Source organism: Malania oleifera, chromosome 4 (genome assembly GCF_029873635.1).
Source record: "Malania oleifera isolate guangnan ecotype guangnan chromosome 4, ASM2987363v1, whole genome shotgun sequence".
Lineage (NCBI taxonomy): Eukaryota > Viridiplantae > Streptophyta > Magnoliopsida > Santalales > Ximeniaceae > Malania > Malania oleifera.
Window position 1 is genome coordinate 99562203 of NC_080420.1, and position 14348 is coordinate 99576550.

The following is a 14348-nucleotide window of genomic DNA, read 5'->3' on the forward strand; positions in this document are numbered from 1 at the left end:
AATTACGCATTAGTTTCGGAAGATTTCGGAATAGCGGTTCCAAAACTTCATGACTCCGTATGAAACATTTAAAATTTGACAAATTGTCGAGCCCATCAAAGAACATTTGAACTTTTAAAATCACTAACTCATTTGCACATTCCAAATCATAAATTCAACAACTGATTCTAACACATTTTCTAATCCAATACTTCCTAAGCCTTAGACTGACCTTAAGTCTTCAGGCACCACATGAAAAATCATCTTAAACTCACTAGTCATATCTATGCAAGTAAGGGTGAAATTTAAGCAAAAATCAATACCTATCCTTATTTTTGAATGGGCTTCGGGCGATTGAACTCAGCGCGTTAAAAACACCTTGATCGACCGAATAGGTAAAAAGGTCAACATATGACCAAATTCTAGGCGATCGAACTTAAAACGAACACACTGTTTACGGTCAACCAAACATATGAACTGTCACTTTTTACCTTCCCCGGGCACCCGAACTCTAAGTTCAAATATATACCGGGCGACCGAAGAATGAAGTTTGGTAAACCGAACCGATCATCGAGCGACCGAACCTCAAGTGTTTGGAAAATTGCATTGGCCCAGCCACCCGAACCTTCATCGGCACCTGAAGTTAGAAAGTGAACTTTTCTGATTGTGTCTGTTCGGGCAACCGACTCTAAGGGCCGAGCGATTGGAACTCTCGGGTTGCCACATTTTTATCGCGTGTAATTAAGGGTAATTGAGGTTAAAAATTGATTAAACATTTTTAATAATTCCCTTTGTGTCCAAACGGTTATATTGCTATATATATACCTTCATTTGGAAAAATTAATATAAAATTAGAGCCTTGATTAACAAAAATTCTCTCTGAAATTCCTTTAGCTATTTATTCACATACTGGCTTACATACTCCACAATTTCTCATTCCTTTGCAAAAATACCTTTGGTGAGAGTATCTTGAGATATCCTATACAGTTACAACAAGCTTACACTCTCATATACTTGATTGATTGTTGATTTTATTGAGAGTAAGCAAAAAATTTTCCGCCACCAAAAAGTTTTCCCCTAGAGATTTAATCCATAAATTCATTTGTGGGGAAACTTTCGTAAGCTAGTGAGTCTTTGCATTCTTGTTGCAAGACTCAAGAGTTTGTCTTGTGTTTTGAAGAAAATATTTTTGGCAAACTTGTTTTCAAAACATCTCGTGTGCTTGACTTTTGAAAATTATTTTTGAGAATTTTATTGTGTGTTTCAAGATCTTTGATATTGCACGTTGTGAATGATACTATCATTTTGATTCAAAGATCCCTACACATACACTCTCACACTGTGATTGCAATATTTGCATTATCTCGAGACTAAGCTTATAGATCCTATCATATTGAAGTGCATTGGTTATTGCTTGTGCATATCTATACAAATCTGCTTGTATTAGAAGCATCTTTATTTGTACGCAAATTTTATATTCATTATTGTATTCCAAGCGTCCTGAGAGGGTGTTAATCGAGCCCGCAAGGATCGGTTGTTAGGGCCTTCTCCGCCCCATAAGGAGAGTGTGTAAAGGTTTAGGTCAACCCTGGTAATTTGACCTGATTGTAACCGGTGTCGCTCCACCCGTTAAGTGAGCATTAGTGGAATCCTCAGACTTACGAGCTAAGGCGGGGACGTAGGCAGTATTGGTCGAACCCTGATAACATATTTGGTGTCAGTTTTATTTTCCGAAATTTACCTTATGCTCTTGTATGTAAATATTTATTGTTCTAAATGTTTTATATATTGAGATTGCTTTAATTGATTATATATCTGCTCGGTAGTTTATCGATTCAATTGGTATGTGTTTTAGACATACCCTAGGTTGTATATTTCTGATATCTAGTTTAACCTAGGAATAAGTTTTTAAATTTCAATTTATCCCCCTCTCAGGAATACATTAATTCCAACAACAAAATATATAATTAATTGCAGCATTCGACTCGCAATAATATAACCAATTACGCATTAGTTTCGGAAGATTTCGGAATTGCGGTTCCAAAACTTCGTGACTCCGTATGAAACATTTAAAATTTGGCAAATTGTTGAGCCCATCAAAGAATATTTGAACTTTTAACATCACTAGCTCATTTGCACATTCCAAATCATAAACTCAACAACTGATTCTAACACATTTTCTAATCCAATACTTTCTTGGACATTTGCAATTCAATAGATTCTTGAACTCGTTAAAGCACAGCTGAACATTTCAAATCACCACAATATCAAAAATGACAAAATGATTTTATAACAATTAGTGCAACTAGTTCATTACCTTATTCAATTTTAGTCATGCAAAAAATGTCAAAATATTGTTCCATAAAAGTGATTGATTATGTGTAGATGTTATTGTAAGTGTTACTATTCAAATTATTCTCATCCAACTATATTCAAACACTCAATGACCTCACCCCAGAAAAATGTGCACATGCATAAAGTAGTCATAAATAGGTTGTGTTCGGCAAAACACTAAAGCAAAGAAAAACACAATCTTTGTGGTTCACACAAATGGTCCATCTTGTGTGTGACTATTCCCTTGCCAAAAGAAAATTGTCAATAGTAAATTACCTATGAACAACAATTAGTATATCAACCAATAAAACAAGGCATTGCTAACAAAGAAAATTGCAATAGGCAACCATTTTTGCACAATAGCATCTTGTTCCTTGGCTCAATGTTTCCCGGCTAATTTACCTTCTCACCTATAATAAAATGATAGGTCATTATAAAACATTAATTATCTTATTTATATTGTCATTTCACACATTTCAAGTACCTTTGTTTCCACTACCACCATCTTTGTCCTTCACTTTCGTGTTTGGGTATTATAAGTTGTAACACAAGCATTAGATATACCAGTTTAATAAGATCACAAGAATAAATAAATACATATATATATACAAGATAAGTATTTATACTTGTTGGCCCTAGAGTCATGTCTAGAGGAGGGTAAATAGACTCTTTTGCAGATAATTGTTCTTTTCTACAAAATAATAAGACTTGGAAAAATGCAAACAATTATATCACAAAATGAATAAGATAAACGACACAATAAATATGAGAAGTATATGAGAGAAAAGCTTGACATCGTAGTTTAACATGGTTCGGCTTATTGCCTACATCAACGCCTTGAGACACACTCAAGGATTCCAAAATTTACTAATCAATCTCATTCGAGGACGGATAATCCTTTACAATCCGGGAACCAATCCCACACACTCACCAATAGTCAATCGGCAAGGTTCACCAAGAACCTCTTTGCTTCGGTTCACCAAGAACCCTTTTACACCAATCGGAAAGAAGAAAATAAGGTTTATACAAGTGATGCTCCTTTAATGAGCCGATTACAACACGAAGCCTCACACTAATCTCTCTAGTAATGATTCTTATGCAAGTATAAAAAGCAAGAGAGATTTGAGCAATAAATGATGAACTAAATGCTCGCAACAAATGTATAATCACTATTAAAAGTGTTTATTAAATACTAGTAGCTTATATTTATAGACAAATGGACGAACTAGTCGTTATATAACCATTGGGCATTAAATGCAATGAAAACTAGTCGTTTTCTGCCTGTTGGGGTCTGAATCCTGAAGCAATCCGTCAACGATTTCATCTGGGCAGAGTCTATATTTAGCAAGTGCCTGAAACCGTCCAAAGACCTGGCCAAACCGTCAACGGTTTGTTCTATTTCTCTATGTAGGTTCTTAATCTTAGTTTAAACCTATCGGGGACAAGTGTACGTGGAATATATTTATTAATTTCATTTAAAACTTGTCTTTATGAAGATATACTTGATTATAAGATATCTTATATGATGTGCATTTGAAAGCTCATTAAGTTTTGTTCGTTGATATCCTATATAGTAGCATGCTTATGTACTTTGTTCAACTCTTGCTAATTCAACTTGCTCAAATCATAACCATAAGAGTTACAATTCATTCATACCTCAAACACATCCCAGTATACATATGTGACTTTATATTTGCTTTAGCTGGTTGTGCTTAGGTTCCACCGAGTGAGCTTTGATCCAATATCTTCATGTTTTTCATGTGCTAACTAGATGTGCAATGGTTAGTTTAACATAGAATCACTAATTGGTTGTTATCGTCAAAACATGACAATTTGGGACATTGTAACCACTTAGGCTAATAATACTCACTAATAATCTAGGCCTCCAAATACGCCTTTGTCTTGGTGTGCTAATCATGTGTGTTTTTATGATTGAAAAGATTCTTGGTTTTTTTAAGTTACTACAAATGTCATTTGCCTTTGTTAAGTTATTGAAGAAGCCCCTTAGCTCTGTTTATTTATTGCCACGCTTTGGGAAATATTCTTCCCCCATGAAACCTTTATCTTGGGCATAAATAGTGTAATGCATTTTAGTATTTCTCTTATATAGTTTATTAGGATTGGCCTTCTGCATCCCTTCCTTATATTTTCTCCTAGCATTCTTTGGCCTTCCAATTCTAGACCTATTCAAGCTTGGGGATGCACCTTATGAACCTTAACTTTGGGCCTACACTGCTTTTATAAGCTTTCAATATATACCAACCTTATAGTAGTCATCAATATAGTCCTCGATCTTATATTGTTGTAATATACACATAAGATTCACATGCATATAAGACACCTCTTAAATCCAATTTCCTATAAGCAGAAGTCCTATTTTCAATCAACTATATATTGACCATGTTGAAACCTAACTTAGTATATCAGATCACCTATCTATATAAAGCAATATCCAAATGAATCAACCTATTTCCCCCCCTAAACTTCTTTAAATTTATGTATTTGTTAGAATTGGTGTATTCCCATAAGGGGGTGAATTGTGTATTTAAAAATTACTTCCTAAGTTAAACTAGATCAACGGTATTACACAACCTAGGGTCTGTCTATGCAATAATAAACCCAATCATCCACAATAAAACATACATGTGCAGTAAATATAAATTGCAGAAAAATAAGCAGTGCACACACGATATGTTATCAGGGTTCGGTCAACTATACCTACGTCCCCGCCTCTAGCTTGTAAGTCTGAGGATTCCACTAATGCTCACTTAACGGGTGGAGCGGCACCGATTACAATCAAGTCAATTAAAGGGGTTGACCTCAACCAACACGCCTTACCAGGATGACGCACATAACTTTCCTAATCGGGTCTAAGCCAGTCTGGGACTATTCAATAGGGCTAGTCTCCCTTTTCATGCCCGTGTCTAGAATACAACAAATATGTAATACAATTTTTGAGTATACGGAAATATGCTTCTCACACTAAGCAGACATGTACTACAATATGCGGAAGTAATAATCAATCCACGCCAAACATGTAAGAATTGTAAAGCTCAGTGGTGTATATGTGCAATCTACACTCATTATAATGATTATACTCAGTCGAGCACAAAAGTGTTCAAGCAAGCTAATATTTGAAAACAAAGAATATGAAATGTCAATATCAGGTTAGTGTTTCAAAGATGCTGACAATATTATTCAAATGAACTCAACAATATTTTCTCAAATTGTATCAAGCACAAGAGTTATTTGAAAACAAGTTTTATAAAATATTTTGCACACAAAAATAATTACTTAAGGAATCTTGCAATGACAATGCAAAGATCCTCAACCAAAAGAGTTTTCCCAGCACAAGATTTATCAAGTTAAATCTGTGGGAATAACCCTAACCAAACTCTTAACAAAAATCAAATAATACAAATATCAATGAGAGTATAGGGCTATTTAGAATGAAGTACTAATATTCTAAACACTCTCTCTAGGTTTGGATGATCAAAGAGAATGAAGTAGAGGAGTATTTGGGATAGTATTTGGCAAAATAGGCTTTTTAAATTTGAGAGGATTTTTCGTTAATGATCTTACTAATATCTTGCTAATTTACACAAATAAGCCCCTATATTTAAAAGTTGGTCAAATTATGACTGTTTAAGATATGTAGGATATTATTATAATTGTTTAAAACATTTTAACCAAATTAACCCTGTTTTATTATTTTAACCATGGTAAAAATAATGGGGCAACCCGAGAGCATCGGTTGACCGAAGGCAGGTTTGGTTGACCGAGTTGTGTAAGTTTAGTCGACTAGGTAAGAAATGAACTAGAAGTTCGGTCGACCGGTCAACTAGGTTTCAGAGGCAATTTTCCTTTTTAGCGCAGTTCAGTCTACCGGGAGCTTTTGAACTAAGTAGTTCGGTAGACCGAAGCGTTGAGTTCTCATACATGGGAACTCGATCGACTAGGGCGTTGGCTTAAGAATTTGGCTCCGTCAACCGTATGGTCAAAGTGTTGACTTAGAGGGAGTTCGGTCGATTGAGTGAGAATGAATTGGCAAGTTCGGTAGACTGAGCAGTGGTCAAACTGTTGACCCGACACCGGTTTGTTCGACCGAGAGATATTGTACTTGAGTAGTATGGTCAACCGAACATGAAACTTAAGTGCATTGCGGTTCAATTTAATTATGTAATCACCTTTTCCTTACGACCATATATATATATATGTGCATGTGTGAGTGTCCTAGGGTCATTCAGGTCCTTTTGAGGACACCGAAAAAATTCAGCGTCAATTGAATGAAGGGTGATCCCTAAAGTCTTTTTAAGGTCATGATTTTATGTAGGGACCTAGAGTCGTTCTAAGGTCTTTGAGGTTGTAGTTCCTACATGCATGATATGCATTAAATATTACAAACTTTTTTCTCCTAATCAATATTATAGACTCGAATTGAATAATAATGAAATACACTAAAAATGATCTTCAGGGTCTTCGTGCTTTACTTCACGTGCCATCAATGTATCTGCTAATATAAACCTGCACATGAACTAGATAGCTATTAAATACTTGAGTATTTGTCATTATCAAAACCGGGCTACGACCCATAAGGTCAACAATATTAGGCCATCACTTTTTTTTTCATTACTTCTCTTTTGAAGCACAATCTTCACATAAGCTTGCATATAACAATCTAAAACATGCTTATAAGGGATTTTTCCTCTACACATGCATTATGTAACCTTATGTACAATCACAGGGAATAAATCCTCCAATATTAGAACCAAGTCTTACATAGTGTTATTATTAATTATTAGCATAATCAATGCAAATAAATACAAAGTTGATTACCTTTTATATGCCAATCGTTAAATTCTGTCTATGATTACTCACAACGTGACAATGATAGAAACCTCTCCCAATAGTCCTTGCCCTCAACCACCAAGATGTAGTCATTTGCATTTCTGCCTACAATAGTCAAGTCGCTCAATATACCTCTCCTTCAATTCAAGAAACAACCATCTAGGCTTATAACAAGGCTACAACCAACTACAAAGCCCTTCTTTAATGCTTCAACACAGACATAAGATCTCTCTAATAATTGCTTATTCAACTTCATTATCTATGGTTTGTTCTTCTAACCTCTACAACACATATATTTAACTCGTTATGTTAATTGGCGGCATCCCATTGTCCTTAGTGATTTTGTTTTATCGATACAACTCTTATACCTAGAAACTTTCAAACCCAATTCTCTCCTTATGGTCTCTTTAACCCCCTACTAACTATGTCATGCTCAATATGAAAAATTTGGAGACCTCTAAGTATGTTCATTGTCCAAAATTGAGTATAAACTACATGTAGAGTAATCCAACTAAAAAATTTTGGAGACCTCTAAGCATGTTCATTGTCCAAATTTGAGTATAAACTACATGTAGGGTAATCCAACTCTACTTCATCTAGTGCGTTAGCATGTGACATGTAACGACCTGCTTCATTTACTATATAATTAATTACATTAACACCCGATACCACTAAATAGCCCTAAAATCAACCCGAACCCGTGGGTAGCGGGGATACATATGTCCTACACAGCGGAAACCTAAGCAGCAATAAAAATAAAATTACATTCTCCAAACCATAAAGTGCATAAAACCAGAGTTATCTACAGTCCACCATAATACCACATGTATACATATATACAATCCCCAAAAACATCAAAAGATACATCTATGATCTGAAATCAAAACCCACTGACCCTAGTTCAAAAGACTCGCCCTCCTAACGGGGTGATAAATACTGCCTTAGCGGTGACCTTGGTCCACCGGTCTATCTGGATTCCCTGAAATGATTTAAGCTGGAGATACACTAGGTTGTATAACACCCTTACCGAGTAAATATTGCAAATGATCTTTTAATTCTACCAACTCTGCTAGCATCATTTGGTAAGATGTTTTAGAAATCGGCGTTGTACCTAGAAGTAGATCAATGGGAAAATTTATTTCACGATCAGGTGGCAAACACTACAATTTATCTAGAAACAAATCTGTAAACTCCTTTACTACTAGCATACTAGTGAGCTTCACTTCATTCCCTATTGTTTCCTTCACAAAGGACACGAATCCTTGACAACCACTCAGGAGCAGTTTCCTCGCCTGAATAGCTGAAACCAACTGAGGTAGAGATTGTACTTATGACCCTATAAATATGAATTCTGGTCTTCCTGGAGGTCTGAATATCACTTCTCTTGAACGACAATCTATACTGGTAAAGTTAGCTGCTAGTCAATGCATACCGAATATGACATCAAACCCATGCATGTCCAGTACTATCAAATCAACAGATAAAATTCTCCCCTGGATATCAACTAGACAGTTACAAAGCACCCTATTGCACCTTATTGTTGATCTAGTCTGTAATTACCCGAGAAATTTTTAAATAAATAGTTGGCATTTTACCCATACTGAAACATATACACGTACATATAACACAATTTATTTTTCCATTAAATTCATAAAAATTTTGATTTAATATATATTTTTTCCCTTACCTGGTTTCTTGAACTACGCCAACAGAGACTCTGAAAAATACCTACGGCGCTCACCCGGACCCTGAAATTAAATTCCTAATTCAGATAAATTATTCTTGAATAAAATATTATTTAAATATTTCCTAAGGTCATAATTCCTAAATAAATAAATATACCCTTAAATTTAGCCAAATTGCCAAATTTCCAAAATCTCACTCTCGCTTTGGAGTAGGGTCTAGAAAACCCCAATTGAAAAATTACCTACGTCAAAATGACGACAACGACGATTAGGACCCTGTGGTGGTGCCTGATTGTCGATTCAACATCAGATTTAACCATAAATTAAGAAATTAGGGAAAATATACCTTTTCCCAGGAATAGGGTCTAAGTCATTCTCACGACAAATCTGCCCCAGTAGAAATGTCGGTGGCGGAGTTAGGAACCCAACGGCACCTTCCGTTTCCCGATCGGTCGAATATTTATCGAAAAATGAGGGAAGAGAGAGAAGCGGAGACGGAGGAGTGGAAGGCGCAGGAAATCAATTCAGGGGAGGGGCGTGTCTCAGATGCCTGCAACTTCTTCTTCTTCTTTCTTTTTACTTTACATATATTTATATATATTTATTACTTTAACTTATCAAAATAATATTATATCATATATATATATATATATATATATATCTTTATTCTTTTTCTTTTCTTTACTATTTATTTATTTAATTCAATAACATTTAATTAATTCATTAATTAATTAATAATTATTATTAATTTTATACTTTTTATTTTTATTTGTTTATTTAATACATTAATTTAATAGTGTTTAACCACTTAATTAATTATTTATTTTAATTAATTATTTTTTTTATTTAAAATTTTTTTTTTCTCGGGTTATTACATAGTCAGCATAGTCACCAATAGTTCGATGTCTAATAATAGTGTGTCTGCCACACATAATTTAATACACCCCAAAGACACAAACGAGTGTGTGACACCTAAATTAAATAATACAATAACTTTAAATGAAAACATACTAACCATACTTGTCACCACATCGCCGACTATCTCAGCATCACCCGTCGTCAAAGCAAAAACACTGGCTGGAACCATATTCCTTTGCTGGCCTCCACGTGGCGCTTGGTAGCCTCCCCGAGTAGGTCTAGGAGTGGGAGCAACACCAATCTGAGTCTAACAATCTCTCGTCACATGCCTTGGCTTCCCACACCGGTAGCAAATACTTCACCTGACACGACACTCATCCGGGTGTTTCTTCCCACAAGTCGGGCAAGCTGGAAGTGGGTGCATACCTTGAAAACCATGATTTCCTGTCTCCTGTCTTCGGTCTTTGTAGTAGCCACCTCTCTTCCATGAACCACGACCGACCCCCTGTTGGGAACTAGAAGGTGTGAATCTCTTCTTCTATATTTGCTTCTCAACCTCCAATCGCTCTCCAACCTCTACTATAGTTGCTCGTTTTACTAGCTCAATGACATCTTGCAATTTCAATATTGATACCTGCTTATATATTTCTATCCCCAGGCATCTTTCAAACTGTCTTACCTACTTCGTCTCATCTGGAATAATGTACGGGGCGAAGCGAGATAATTCAATAAACCTCACCGCGTACTGCTTCACCGTCTGCTATCCCTGCTTTAGGTTCAGGAACTCCTTTATTTTAGCTTCCCTGGACGAGGCTGGAAAATACCCATAAAAGGATATCTCCTTAAATTGCTCCCATGACATCTCTATAGGCACTGCCCTCTGTTGCTCTAAGAGTTTCATTGCCGTCCACCATCTTTCGGCCTCTCTATTCAGTTTATATGCAGCGAACAACACCCTCTACTCCTCAGTACATTGTAGCACCGCAAACACTTTCTCAATTTCCTGCACCCAGTTTTAAGAGACAGCAGGATCAGTTCCTCCTAAGAAAGCCGGAGGATTCATCTTAATGAACTTTTCAATCGAGCTACCGTGGCCTGTAGATGAACCACCCAGCTCTCTGGAATTCCTGACAATTTCAGCCATGACTTGCTGTGCCACGCTGTGTAATACTGCATCTGAATCACCACCTGCAGCGCCTGAGGGCCCAGCCCTCTCATTCCCACTAGCATGGGTGCTACTACCTCCAGGGTCCATCCTGAAAGGACAATAAACTTAATTTAGGACCCTATCTCCATAACATATCATCTAACTAGTATATTATATCTTAAACTAATTCATCACCCGTGATATTAATTTAAGGTTCAATCCTACAACCTAGATTCCTAACCCGACGATAGTTTACCATGACTTTTTTGAAATCGTCACCCCAAGAAAATGACACAAACCATCACGGAAATTCTGCATCTAGACTACAAAACTAAATCTCAAATTCCTTTATCCTATACTTTGGTATTATTATTGCTGCACTCTAGAGTTTACAAAACCTAGCATCCTGGGCTCTGATACCAAACTGTAACGACCTGCTTCATTTACTATATAATTAATTACATTAACACCCCGATACCACTAAATAGTCATAAAATCAACCTAAACTGTGGGTAGCGGGGATACACATGTCCTACAAAGCGGAAACCTACGCAGCAGTAAAAATAAAATTACATTCTCCAAACCATAAAGTGCATAAAACCAGAGTTATCTACAGTCCACCATAATACTACATGTATACATATATACAATCCCCAAAAACATCAAAAGATACATCTAGGATCTGATATCAAAACCCACCGACCCTAGTTTAAGAGACTCACCCTCCTAGCGGGGTGATAAATATTGCCTCAGCGGCGACCGCGGTCCGTCGGTCTATCTTGGTTCCCTTACATGATTTAAGCTGGGGTGAGACATATCTCAGTAAGGGAAATAAACTAAATACAGCTGTGTGGCGACATGGATATTTAGTGCTATAATAGATATACAGTACATGTCACATACTTGAAAAACACTGTTAATAACATAATTGAGTAAACATATAAATTCATAATTCTACTAAATCATACAGTTCATAAATTGTTTGATATATTTGGTAATTCTGAAATTTACTCAGGATGAATAACTAATTGATGTCATGTATTACTCCCCATGACGGGTTGTGCAGCCCGAAGGCGGGACCCGACAATGACTGGCCGACCACTGTCGAGTCAAAAATGTTTATTAGTACGATGGGCCTGCCACTCCCTGGTCCGGACTACCAGGTGGACGTCTACAACTCTACACAGAAAGCCACATCGACTATCCATCTCCCACCCCCTTTACTAGTAGGGGCAGTTAGCACAAGTCTGAAATGAACTGAACTTTCATATATAGCTATGGTACCGTGCTCCTATAACTGATCTGAACTGTCATCTGGGTTCTGATAACATATAATACATGATAATATACTGTTTAACGTAATTAGATTGATAATATAATCTAATTTCTGTAATAGCATAAATAAATACGACCTTACGCTGATTACATTCATATCTACAGTCTTGTGCCGAAACATTCATAATTACGGCCTTACGCCAAAAACATACATAGTCCACGGCCTTGCGCCGAACATATCATAAATATTGATCTGAATAAATGTATTATTAATCATGTATTCTGTAAACATAATGTACTGTATTATATTGAAATAGCTACAAATATGCTTTTCCTAAAAACTGAATTAATATAATACAATTTGAATAAAATAATATTCATGCCACACAATGCTGAATAAAACAATAACTTCCATTCTAAAATCGTATTTCCTGTATAACAACAGTATTTTCCTAAATATGCTTTTTCTACCAACATACTCATACATATAATACATGCTTTCTGAAAATTAATTTGTTAACAAGTAATAATAATTTTCATGGAACATAACTACTTTAATTTATTCCCTTACCTGACTTCTGAAAAACCCTTAAAATAAACCAGTCTTGCACTTGTAGGGTTCCCCGTTTAACACCCTGAAATCAACATTTTTTAGAACAAAATTTCAGTATTTTTCAGACTATTACAATTCCTACAATTACGGGAAAGTCAAATACTGAATAGAAAACCTTACCCTAAACTTGTGATGAAATCCAAGGCAGTCCCACCAATGATCCACTATAGTAGATTTGAAGAGAACTTTTCCAGGAGTGTCGTGGTGGCCTCGGATCATTGAACCGACAAGAATCTAACCCGAAAACTTAGTGAGAAGGAGTATGGGTCGAATAGGAGAGAGAGAGAGAGAGAGAGAGGAATTTGTGCGTGAATTTCGGCCAAAAAAGAAGTTTAGACTTATTTATTATACTGGCCTTTGTCGACGAGCCACGTCACTTCGTTGTGGCTCGTCGACGAGGTCAAGAAGAAAATTCGTCGACGAATGCTTACTCCTCATCGACGAAATTCAGAACTGCGATATATCCTCTCGGTATCTTCTCGTTGATGAGACACGTCCCCGTCGACGAGCCTATTTTAACTTAAAGTAGAAATTAATATTTCATGGAAATATTTTGAAAGAAATATTTTTTCCCAACCACCATTATTTTTCGGCAAGTAAAAAGAATATTAAGGAAATATTTTGATAGAATAAATCAATAAGTATCCACCTAACATTATGTTGGCAAATAAACAAAAAAAGTGAACAAGTAAGCAATTAAATAATAAAACCTCAATACTTTTAACTTATATTTCATATAAAATTATTCTTGGAAAATAATAAGAAAAATGTTAGTATATTTTTGAAAGTTTACAAACATTGCATGCTGATTTTGATGTCACGTTCTGTTGAATCCTACATATAAATGATGAATTTGTATAAATTTAAAAGAACACTAAGTCAAATTGTACAAGAAATAATAATTGGTTATTTATCTTAAAATTAATTGACTCGTTTCAAAGGTTGGAGACATTTTCTAATCATCTGTTTTATCTATGAGGTCATCACCAATCTCAATTTGCTGCTTGTGAATGTTGTTCGCTATTCTTTGTTTCTACCCTGATTATTATTATTATTATTATTATTATTATTTTTCAGACTTGAATGACTTTTTCTCTATCTTCTTCCATCTATTGGGAGCTTTGATATGACGGGACTTTCATATGTTCAACATAGTTGCCCATTACCGTGTCAAACAAATTTGATAAGAAAATCAATTGAAAACTATTTCAATTTTGTAGTTCATAAATTTTTGCATTTCACTCATAAATTATAATAGGTCAAAAGCCCGTACACGATTATAGAAAGTTGAGCATAAGGTAAATGCCAAGTTTCGTTGTTAGAGGGAAAGAAGAATGTACTAATAATAATATAGGGCTAATGTAAAATTTTGTGGTGCAAAAAAGACATGATTTTTTTTAGAAATGGATAAAAAGTGAAAACACATGGCACTTGGTGGTTTTCTCTTATTTAATTATTTTTATTATTATTAGGGCAAAAAATAATAATTTGTCCTGACTTTTGATAAAAAATAGTAAGTTTTTTAAGATTTCAAAAATTTCAAAAATCCATTTTCAGATTTTAAGAATTTTATTTTTTTTCAAATTTTTATTTAATTTTTTAACAAATC